This window comes from Tenebrio molitor, chromosome 1, assembly GCF_963966145.1.
Source record: "Tenebrio molitor chromosome 1, icTenMoli1.1, whole genome shotgun sequence".
NCBI classification, from domain to species: Eukaryota; Metazoa; Arthropoda; class Insecta; order Coleoptera; family Tenebrionidae; genus Tenebrio; species Tenebrio molitor.
In genome coordinates, this window is record NC_091046.1 from 21691606 (window position 1) to 21703640 (window position 12035).

Below are 12035 nucleotides of genomic sequence, written 5' to 3' on the forward strand. Positions count from 1 at the left end.
AATAAATCGGGAAATGTGAACGGTTAAATTAAATGTGGATTGAAAGATAAAAGACAAAAACTAGTTTAATATTAGAAAAATGAAAAAACTAGGAAATAGGTTACATCAAAAATATGAGCAGCTTTCTCGCAAATTTCTTTCATCGATATTCATGGTTTTTTCGTCTCCAATTCTTTGCAGTATCGAACTACTGCCATCTTTTTACGTTGAAGAAGCGACTGACCTGTACCCCTTTTACATGAATCCATTCTTCAACTTTAAATTCTTCGTCAATTTTGAATTGTATGCTTTTATATTTAAGCAAGACCTGCGCATGTCAAATAGATGAAATTTGGCTGACACTCAGAGATACCAAGATTGATTTATGAAATAACTAGGTTTGACATTTTGGCAAGTCTACCAACTTGACAACATTTTGACAACTGTTTATTAAAACGAATTTACTATATGTTTCGATTTAAAAATGATTGCTTGGTAACGATTCGAAATTTACTACTGTCAAAGTCTACACTTTGACTTGATCTATCTTTTTATATCACAAATAAAGCTGCAGAAATAATTTCAGTTCATTGCAGCAATAAAAGGGGACTTACCTTAAGGTTGTGGTGAATCTAGATAAATATTTCGAATGTAATTATTGATTTTGTCAATAAAAAATGCAGTCCTGGTAGTTTTTAATGATATTATCCAAGGGACATATTTAAAACCGAAACGTCATTGTGACAGTAGGTACTCGATAAAATCTGACATAGGGCATTGTTGTTTTTGGTTGCTAAGCAATTGACTTTCATTACAAAACGTTAACTATTTATTTAATTAGAGGTATTTTCAGATTTGGTGGCGGAAACAAAAGACTGAGAAATGTCACAGAAATGTATTGTCAGTGTCAAATTTCTCATGAACGCCGTAAAAAGGAATGTCTAGGTAAATAAATTTTCGCTAAATAGATTGAAAAAACAAATTCTAAGGAAACCAGTTTTTGTCAGTGCTTCAAAAGGAAAAGTTATTCTCATATAATCAAACGTATTGCAAATTATTTCTCTAGTTCGACGATGAATAACTTTCTTATTGCCAATTTGCTGCATTTCTGTCAAAATCACGAACGTCTTTGAGAAATTTGACATTGACAATACAAATTTGTGACATTTCTCAGTCTTTTGTTTCCGCCATCAAATATGAAAATATCTCTATCACAACAATAAAATGGTGCAAAAGCTCCCAAATATTGGGGCACCATTTAAAATTTTCATTTTTGAGAAAATCATTTATGTTAGGAAAAAATGGTATTAAGGTTTTCGACCACATTTTCCCTCACAAACTCACCCTGAAATTCTTGGGAGACCATTCCCTAACACCCTGTATAATACCTACAATTATTTTGTTCGCAACAGCAACCAGCAATACAATCGGCGGCCATCTTGGTAAGGGCAAAAATGAAGAGGTGAGAATCAAAACAGTCTATCTTACTCTCCGTCTATTCTATTTCCCACGTCACTGTGTATACCTGACATGAATAACTGAGCGCATTTCCTCACTAGAGCTGGGCTAACAGCAGTGACGTGGGAAATAGAATAGGCGGAGAGTAAGATAGACTGTTTTGATTCCCACCTCTTCATTTTTGCCCTTACCAAGATTGTATTGCTGGTTGCTGTTGCGTACAAAATAATTATAGGTATTATACAGGGTTATTATAAATGTTTGTAGTCAACGAGCCCATGAAAACAAATGAATTTTTTTCTTTTGCCGTTCCATAGTTCAATACGAAAATGATACGAAGTAGATTATTATTCTTGACATTAGGAGGTTATGTTTACCTTCAAAAAATTGTTTGAATTATTAACCACAACAGTGAAGATTCGTTTAAAGAGATTGTTCCAACGTTTTATACCGTGAGTAACAGTGACTAAAATCCATCAAGACGGGATTTGTTATCAAAGTGAACTTTCAAGTTCATATGGTTCAATCCATCTCATACAGACAATAAAATTTAATTTTCTCTATTTCAATTTTGTAAACTTATCCACTGGTGTTCAACCACAGGTGTGTAGAACTGAATTGTTGCTGCTAAATTATTCAATGGGAAACAATGTTAGGTACCACAAGATTCCAAAACTGTTGATGGAAAATGAGACAATGAAATCATTGTAAATAGACATTTTATTTATGTGTTATATGGCAACAAATTAAAGCTCTTTAACTGTCCAGCAAGGTTTTATTGTTGTTGATGTGCATTAAATGATTTCCAATGTTATAATGTGGAGGGGCAGGATACACAAGATGGGCGACGTCAGACAGGTTCCGTGCATGCGTTGATCCAATCTGGAATAGTCATTAACGAAATCAGCAACAAATATGGAAGAGGAGGTATACTTATTAGTTCTAACATCTCCCTGACTACAATCAGGTTATGAACTTACAGCAGGACCATGCCTTGTCTGAAAAGAATGACAAATCCAAAGTTCTGTTATCATTCATGTTGTTTAAAAACCAGCTGCAATATGCAACACGACGTGGATAATCTGCTGGTTTCAGTTCATGAAACAATGACATTTTATAAGGGTGCAAATTTAATCTTTTCTTCACAATTTTCTGACATGTGCTCAGTGGTACACTTGACTGTGCAATTATGTTCTGGGATTTTGTTCCATTCTCTCTCTCAAAACTTCACCAACTTGAAGTCTTCTCGATGACTTTTCCTTTGAAACATCTCTAGTTTTGTCTATTTACAATCCATCGAATGTGGGTCATTAAAGATTGTTCCTCTATCTTTAAATTAGGAAACTTTGCGAGATTACATGATTGCATTCTGTTTTCATCTCGTACACCATTTTAATAAAATGAAATAATAATGAAAGTAGTCTGTTCCACGGTGTACCCCATTGCAATCCTAAAAAAATGTGTTTAGGAGAAACTGATAATTAGAAGAGAGAATTTGGAAGAGAACAGTTAACCTGAAAATAAATTTACTTGAAACTTACAGAATTTTACTAACCTTACCTTGATCACTGTTGTATACACATCGTCGTCTGTGGTCTTAACACACTTAACTTTTACTAAAGACTTATTTTGATTCAAAGGAAAAAAATGCGGTAATCAGTGATTTGACTGACAGTCAGGAGCTCACTCATGCCAATATTCCACTAGATACAGTGCACAATAGAAACAAGACGGCACAAATTCATGGCCTACTTGGACTACAAACATTTATAATAATCCTGTACATAATATACAGCGTGATCAACAAGGACTGAAGCTGTTGGCAGCAAATGACAGCAAAATATTCCCAAAGTATGAAAATTTTTTGTGCGTCAGTGTTGGCACCCGCTGCAAGTTGTGAATGTCAAAAAATTTAGGTTATATTACGAGTTGGTAGTTTTAAAACACGATACGTACAGTGGGGAGCACGGAATTTCGCACACCAATTTGTATGTCATTAAAAAAAACTATCTAGTTTAAGCTTTATTGTCAATATAATCAATCATGATATATGTGATCATGACTGATGTTTCACCTAAACTGTCACGAAACTGCCGCCAGTATCTCATTTTAATAAAATTATGTCAGTGAAATGTTCAATGTGTGCGAAATTCCGTGCTCGCCACTGTACAAAACGACCAAAAACAGTATAAAATGTAATTAGCGGTACTTAATAATGGCCCACTGTTTCGATATTCATAAAAGCGACAGGCCGTGCCCGCATGCCCCTCCTGAGAAACAGAAACATGTTTTATGCGTTATTATTTTCGAGCTGAAAGTCTGCGGGATGCAGGGATTAGATCCGGGAAAATTTATAAGGTTGGAACTTTAATTTCTTCTTTAAAATGGTTAGGCAAGTTCCATATGACAAGCCTGTAAAGTAAGGAAAAGGAATGACGGGATTTTTAATGGTAAGGATTATTAGGCCCTGGATTAAACGTGCCCAACAAAGAACTTGGGATGCGTGTGTTTTACATAAGAATCACGCCTGTTTGGAGTGAAAGCTTTCGCACTGACTTTCGAGGGTTTTGTTCCATTCTACCTCGAACATTCTCAACTACATCTTCTGCCAGTAGGTTTTGCTTTTTTCACATCACCTGTTTGTAGGTAACATTGCACCAATCTCGTGCAATGCTGCCTAAACGCGACTAAGCTACCGCGCCGCCCAAAGTACCAACTGGCTCGGGGAACATTTGTTGAAATTGGTGCAATGTATCGTCCGTGCTCCGTGGAATACTGCCAACCGTTAGCAGCATCAAAATTTCCAGTCCGAAAGTACGCCATACCAATAAAAATGTCTTGCTGTAGTGTAAAAACCATTTTCATTAATAAATTGATACAAAAATGACACTTGATTTTGAAGTTTAAATTTGCCCGTCAAAATTGACAACTGAAAATGTAATGCTACCAATTTCACTGAAATTTTCATCATGTTGTCATTGTTGCCAACAGCTTCAGTCCTTGTTGATCACTCTGTATGTATTATTATAAGGTTTTATAATGATGGGGATAACAAAATATTAGGGTGTCCAGTAAAATCAATTGGTAATTTTTGTTAGTTTTTTGAAATATGAAGAAGGGGAGGACGGGGGAATTCCGCGCACGGGGTAATATTGCGCATTGTTGTTGTAAAGTCACTGTAAATTATCACAAGATATCATGGCCTACTAAATCTGAACTGCGCTGCGCTTATTACGGCCGTAACAAAGCTCGGATTTTCAATGGAGCAATTGATTCCGCTAACCTCAAAAAATGTACCCTTAACCAACTCCATCTGTTAGCCAAATGGAAAAGAAAAATGTAATTTGAATTGAAATTATCCAATCACAATCACATAACGTGTTTATTTTGTTAGGTTAACACTTTCTATTTTGTCATTCTGACGCAAAATAAATTTTCACGAATACGTTTCATGAACGTAAGAATACCTAATAATTACAATAATCAAATTATGAAACGTAATATTTATATATAAAATGGAATTGCAAAATCTAAAAATGGATAGAGCACAGTAGAAAAATTAAAAGTAAAACTATCTATCTGCAGGAAGACAATACCTTTCTTGTAAGTTTATAATTTTAAAACCTTCCTACTTGTGATTTTATTCTGAATGGATTTCGTTTTTATGTCATCTGTTTTTTTTTTTATAAACAAATGTTTAAAATTGGTTTCATTAATAATTGGATAATAACTTTGCAAAGAAACAATAGATTTCATTAATGTCATCGGAGACCGACTTATCGCGGAATCAGGGGATTCAAAATCTAAGAAATTCCTTTTTGAGAGGATTTCCCTTGCCATTCAACGTGGAAACGCTGCAATCATTCGGGGCACTTTTCCAGATTCCGCATTATTATCGGAAATTTTCGCATTGTAAATTAAAAATGTTATTTTATGTTAAATTTTAATAAATAATTACTACTTTACAAATTTTATCTTTGTGTTTATCACAGGTAAATATGGAATTCTGTATTAAATGTGGATGCAAAGTAGTAACCAGTGGCTGACAAGGATTTTTTGGAATTAAATATGATAAAATTTGTGTGGTAATATTAACAAAGTTTTTTTTTTAAAAGCCCCACAAATTTACAGACCCCAGGGTCTTGAAGCCAAACTAATCGTAACAAGGGTCCTGGAGTTGCTGTAGATCATAAAGAGACATGTATCACAGTGAAATGTTTCATTTATTTTTTTAATAATTTTATTAATTTCGGATTTGGTTTGGAGGTTCTGGGAATTTGAAAATAACTGTTGTTATTTTCTCCGTATGCAACGCACTATTTTCCCTTGTTAGTATTTCAACCGTGATGAAATTCAAGGAAATTTAAATTATTGTGGCAATTTAGTTGATTTGTAGTTTAATATCTTTAAAGAGGTGGCGCTAGTTAAGGGTAGATTTTTTGAGGTTAGCCGAATCAATCATTCAGCTAGTTTGTTACGGCCGTAATAAGCGCAGCGCAGTTCAGATTTAGTAGGCCATGAAGATATAAGTATAAGGCGCCCTCTCGTAGTAGTCTTGGTAACATCCGCTCTGAATTTGAGCACAGTGCACAGGGGGTCTATTCTTCAATTTCGAATGATAAATGTCGCATGCGACATTTGTCAATTCTCGTATAAATTTTGGTTTTCGTATTCTTGAATTTCGTATGCGACAATTCTCTCTCAAAAACCATGCGTGTTCATGTCGGGCGCATAAACGGCGTGCGACTTTGCAAGTCGTATGCGCAATGTTGCCCGTTGCCAATCAACATGACGATTCTGTTGATATTTCTGACAAGGTATTGTACAATCAAATTTTGGCTGATGGCAAACGATGAAGAAATGTTTCTACTTTTTGAAGATTTTGAAAGAGAGCGGCGACAGTTTTATCACGGGCAAAGTCCTTTTACAAATATGTATAACTGAAAATTGTTTCCAAAAACATTTTCGTTTAACCAAAGTATCCACAAACCGCAAACCCGCTCTTCGCCTATGGACATTTTTTTTTGCCCTGGGTGAGAATTTCCCTGATAAAAGATCAGGTTCATTTTGTAGTAATTCTACCAATTTACTTTCTTGAGCATTGCTAAAATATTGTGACTTCTTTTTTTATTTTGCTATCGCAAACAGACAAATCGAAGACAGAAAATTAACAACGCGTGTATACTCCTGCAGAAACTCTAGTAGAATTAGACTTTGGTTGTAAATTTAACAACAACAACCGAAGAATAAGATTTTATCATCAAGTAATAACCTTTGTCATAAATACCACAACCACTACCTGGAACCTTGAAGCTAATATTGCGAACCCCAAACCGACGACCCCCGTTAGCATTTATCAGTAAGATTATTGCTGCAGCATAAAATTCTATTTTTCCAGTGACAAACATAAATTTACAACCAAAGTCGAATTCCACTAGAGTTTCTGTAGGACAACGTGGGAACAAAATTCACGTTTTCAACATGCCTTCAAATGGCCTTCAATAGATACATATCTTCAATTGACCTTCAATATGCCTTCAATTTTTAAAAGCTCCATTTGTTGGGCGAGCATGAAAGTATAAAATTACAGGTTTCTGTGAAATATTTTGTCAAAATAATTCATAAATTGCCATGTTGTCACATAGACTACTCGTCAATATTCCGTATGCGAGAAATGTTTTTCGCTTGGTATTCAAGAATAGAAAATATTTGTAGTGTGCGACAACAACCGTTCGAGATATGTCGTGTGCGACATAAACTAATCGAAATTGAAGAATAGACCCCCAGACAATTAAATATAGTAAGACACTTCAATCCCATATAATAATGTTGGAATAGCTTCGACGGTGCTGCTCCGCACGCATTTGGCCAAAACACTCCGTCGTATTTATTCGTAAAATTTCGATTATTACCGTTGTATGTATTTAAAACAGTCAAAAAATATTTGTCAAATGTGACACTTTTCTGAAAAAAATAAAAATGTACTTATTAAAGATAAAAAGGTAGGAATTAGTGTCATTTATTAAATGAAAGTAATTACAATAGCCAACGTTTTCAGTATTGAGAAATTGTCAATAAGAAAACAATAAATAAAGGAAAAAAGTAACATTTTCTACTTTTTGGGCAATTTGTGAATCTGCTACGTAATTTAGAAAGGTAAAAACTTAAGTGGTGAAACTGACTTCTTAATAAAGTTATACTTTCAGTTTCAATTCAAGACAAAAAGAAACCAAACAATAGTGTGTGCCCCCGGTATCTATTCTTTTAAGGAGCATGACAAGTTAAAATTGAAACTAAAATACACAGTGGGCCGAAAAAAACGGTACAAATTTTGTTCGCTCATATCTTCCTGAGTTATTAAGTTTTTTAAATGATTAATATTCCAGTGAAAAACCCTATATTTATAGCAAAGATGAAGGCCTCTTGCAGTGCAGAGATAGTCCTAACTCAAAAGTTGTGCGTCATAATATAAAGACATGCAAAAATTCTGGTTTTGAAGATTACCTATCTCAATTATTAGTTTCCAGATATGGTTCAATATGCCCTCCATTTTTATTAGCTATCATTTGTAATCGTCTTTGCCCGTCCCCAATTGCAGAAGCTACATATTTGTCTCTGAGGTAGCTGTTTCCAGCATTCCGTTATTAGTTCAGGAGCCTTCAGCTCAAGGTATATGATTGTTTGTGCCACTCGGTGCGATGTTGATGTTGCTCCGTCTATCACTAGTGAAGACGATTGCAAATGGTAGCTAATAAAAATGGGGAGCATATTGAACCATATCTGTAAAACTTATAATTGAGAGAATTTTTGCATGTCTTCATGTTGTGACGCACAATTTTTGAGTTCTGGACAACAACAGGACTTCATCTTTTCTATAAATATTGAGCTTTTCACTGGTATATTACTCCTTAAAAACAGATAATAACTCAGAAAAATATGAGCGTACAAAATTGGTACTGTTTATATCGGCCCACTATGTATATATGTATAACAGAAGAGTTGTGTGTTATGTTGCCAAAATTTACGAAGTGCATTTTTGAATAAAAGAAGTATTGGAAAGAAATTACGTATCGCCTTAGAACGAAAAATTGATTTTCATGGTTTATATGTAAAAGCCATTTTCTGGAAATTAAAACAAAATTGTTGGATGCATCAATCAATTTGATCATTTATAAAAAAAAACTGCAGGACGTAAGAAGAGAATTTAAAAAAATCGTCAAAGACATGTTACTTACAAAGAAAATGGGGATTTTCAGAATATTTAATTTTAGTTTTGGTTCTAGTTTTTAATTTAATTCATTTATTGTTAATTTTTCTTATAATTAATAAAACGTTGTGCATTTTAAAAACATTTTACATTTGAAATTAATATTAAATGAAGACAAAATTATTAAGTTAAACAACTCCATCAAGCATGCTTTATAAAATTAGTTCGGCCAACTGCTCGCGCCGCGCTGGAATCGTGTTTCCAAAAATTGGGTAGCAATGCGACGTCTTACTATAGTTTAATTGTCTGTGGCACAGTGGTAGCATTGAGTTAGACGTGATAGGCCATTGTTTGTTTTTCCACATGTTCATGTAGTTTTTGTGCAATCTTGAAAAGGTGGTAAGTACATCTATTTACTAACTTGCAGCAAAACTAATGCATGAGCGTTTTGCGTCATATATGCACGTCATTTACCTTAGATAGTTATTTAATTATTCTACGTCGTTCATAGCCAAGAAATACTTATGTCAGCTGATTGAATTTGGGGGAATAGCGCGCAGTTTTGACGGGGTAATTTCGCGCTGCGCGGTATTTCCCCGTGAGAAAATCTTTGCTACTAATTTATTTGCCGTTCCTTTCAGAATTCAAAATGCCCCGTACTTATATTCGGAAGACCGAAAAGTCTAAATGGACAGAAGAGGACCTAAAAACTGCAATCGCTGCCATACAATCTGGGAGAAAAATTCGAGAAGTAGGTCGATCTTACAACATTCCAGAAGCCACCTTACGTGATAAACTAAAAACCAATATTAATACCAAAGTAAAATTGGGAAGAAAGCCAGTGTTTAGTAATGAGCAGGAGGCTGTCATCAAAAGTCATGTTATTAAATTGGTGAATATGTTTTTCGGCATCACACCAATTGAACTTCGACGCTTGGCATACCAGTTTGCAGAAGCAAATAATATTAAACACCGTTTCGACAAAGAATTGAACATGGCTGGTCATGATTGGCTGGAACTGTTTTTAAAGCGTCACTCTGGGACTAATTTCTGAATTAGTCTCCGAAAGCCAGAAGGTACCAGCCAGAACCGTATTTCTGCATTCAATAAAACAGAGGTTGATAGATTTTTTAACAATCTTCTCACAGTTATTGAAAAGAACAAATTCCCTGAAAGTCGAATCTTTAATGTGGATGAAACGGGCATCTCTACGGTTCAAAAACCAGCAAAAATTTTAGCGCCAAAAGGGCAGAAACAAGTAGGATCAGTAATATCTTGGGAAAGAGGAAAAAATGTTACTGTAGTATGTGCAGTTAGTGCTGTAGGACAATTCATCTCCCCTATGTTTATATTTCCAAGGGCACGTATGAATTCGCAATTAATGAGAGACGGACCAGTTGGAGCGATATACAGATGTTCTAAGAACGGCTGGATAAACGAAGTGTTGTTTTTTGAATGGTTGAAACATTTTCAAAAACATGTAAAATCTTCGGAGGAGGATCCAGTTCTTCTGATATTAGACAATCATGGGAGCCACATTTCTTTGGAAATTTATATGTACTGCAGGTGGCACGGAATTGTTATGGTGTCACTTCCTCCGCATACCTCACATAAATTACAGCCGCTCGATTTGACTTTTTTTGGACCTCTCAAAAATGCATTGAATCGTGAATGCGATTTGTATCTTAGAAGTCATCCTCATGAAAAAATCACCCATTATGAACTTGCTTCGCTCTTTAATAAAGCTTATCTAAGGACTGCAACAATGAATTAATTCCACCAATACTAAGCAAAAATCAAACGGAATGACCGAACAAGAACCAGGATCTGCGAGATGTACTGAGGCCGGACATAGAACTCCTCCCAGAAATTCTGAATCACAATCAAATCAGCGAGCTGAACCACAACCTGGAACTTCAAGAAGTGCTGAACCTGTGCCTTACCAGGCCTCCTTTTCATCCAAAGTGTCTATTGAAAAATTAGCTCCGCTGCCAGGTCCAGCTGTTACCAAGGCTACTAAATCACGTCCAAAACAACACTCCGAAATTTACACATCCACTCCACTAAAAGCTGAACTAGAAATAAGAGAAGAAAAAAGAAACCGCAAAAAACAAGATGAAAATTTGAAAAAATCTGGAGCCAAGCCCGGAAAGAGAAAGGCGCAAAAAGTAGAGCAAGCATCTACTAAAGCAAAAAAACGTTATTTAAGTAAGAAGTCAAAGATCAGACACTTGCATCTAGATGATTCTGAGTCTGAAAGTTGGGATGAGAGTCAGTTATGTGATGACGATGAATTGGATGATGTAGATATAACTGAAGACAGTGAGCTGTGCTTGGTGTGTGGGGAATTCGGTCAGGACAATGAAATTTGGTACCGTTGTGTAATATGTTCCAAATGGGCACATGAAGATTGTAGCGGTTGGGATTCACCAGTTGGTTACACCTGCGATATGTGTGTCAAAATACAAAAAAAATGAACCAACAGAATGTAAAATCTGTTTTTTTTTTTTAATATCTTGGGGAAGATATCTTTTGTTATTATTATGTTTTTCTGCATTAAAGTCTTTATAAGAAATATCAAGCTTCTGGAGTTTGTTTTAAGCCCTGCGCAGAATTACACCATAGTCCGCGCGGTATTACCCAATACGTGGGGAAATTCCGCGCAAAGACAATATTTTAATATATCTCTGTATATTTTAAATCGTACTTTTTTAGACAATTTCTTTATGGTAAATAAGTGCCCGATACCTTCGAGATTAAGCAGTACAAATATCAAAGTTTGTGTTCAGCTATAAATATTTTTTTGAGTATTTTTTCCTTAGGTGCGCAGAATTCCCCCATGTTCCCCTACTGTCGCGAGCAATAAATTTTGGTCGTCAATGTCATTTCAAAATTTGATTAGATTGTCACAAATTTAAAAAATTTCCCTGCCTTATTATGCCCACGTCAACAAAGTGTCAAAAAATTGAGAAAAAAATGACAATTAATGTCATACAACATGATGATAGGTTATGATATTTACGACTGTTTTACAATGGAGCATTTTCGATTGCGTCAAAGAATGACCTTGACGATCAAAATTTATTGCTCGCGACTGTACACTTGTCCATAAACAATTTGACGTGTCTCAATTAAATAATTTTCAATTGATTACATTCTGGTAATTGATTGTTTACATCGAAAAAGAACGAAATCGTAATTTAATGTTATATGAATTTAAATGTGGACATTCAGCGGCAGCAGCCACAAGAAATATATGCAGAATTGAAGGTGCGGGGACGGTAAAAGAGTATATCTGTCGGTGATGGTTTGCGAAATTTCTAAATGGGGAAGAAGGTCTTAAAGATAAGAGTCGTTCGGGACGAAAGAGCCCATCTTCTATCGTTCTGGA

The 12035-nt window shown here is 35.1% G+C and overlaps 3 long non-coding RNA genes across 4 annotated transcripts in view; 2 read left to right on the plus strand and 1 right to left on the minus strand.

Annotated features, from left to right (window-relative positions):
- The window catches only part of LOC138141338 (uncharacterized), a 111015-nt gene extending 108161 nt beyond the window's left edge, over positions 1 to 2854 (plus strand). The window contains exon 2 of the long non-coding RNA XR_011163099.1: positions 1673 to 2854. This is a non-coding gene — a long non-coding RNA (uncharacterized lncRNA). The remainder of the gene's footprint in view (positions 1 to 1672) is intronic.
- On the minus strand, positions 2140 to 3601 carry LOC138141326 (uncharacterized). Of its 2 annotated transcripts, none has more exons than XR_011163084.1 (2): positions 2998 to 3601; positions 2140 to 2887 (listed from the first exon to the last, which is right to left on the minus strand). It is a non-coding gene; the product is annotated as an uncharacterized lncRNA (long non-coding RNA). The 2 variants fall into 2 exon arrangements; XR_011163085.1 differs by having other exon boundaries at positions 2993 to 3601.
- A 3648-nt stretch (positions 3602 to 7249) lies between these two features.
- LOC138140654 (uncharacterized) lies at positions 7250 to 8786 on the plus strand. The gene is made up of 3 exons (XR_011162693.1): positions 7250 to 7439; positions 7496 to 7593; positions 7644 to 8786. It is a non-coding gene; the product is annotated as an uncharacterized lncRNA (long non-coding RNA).
- Positions 8787 to 12035: the final 3249 nt, after the last annotated feature.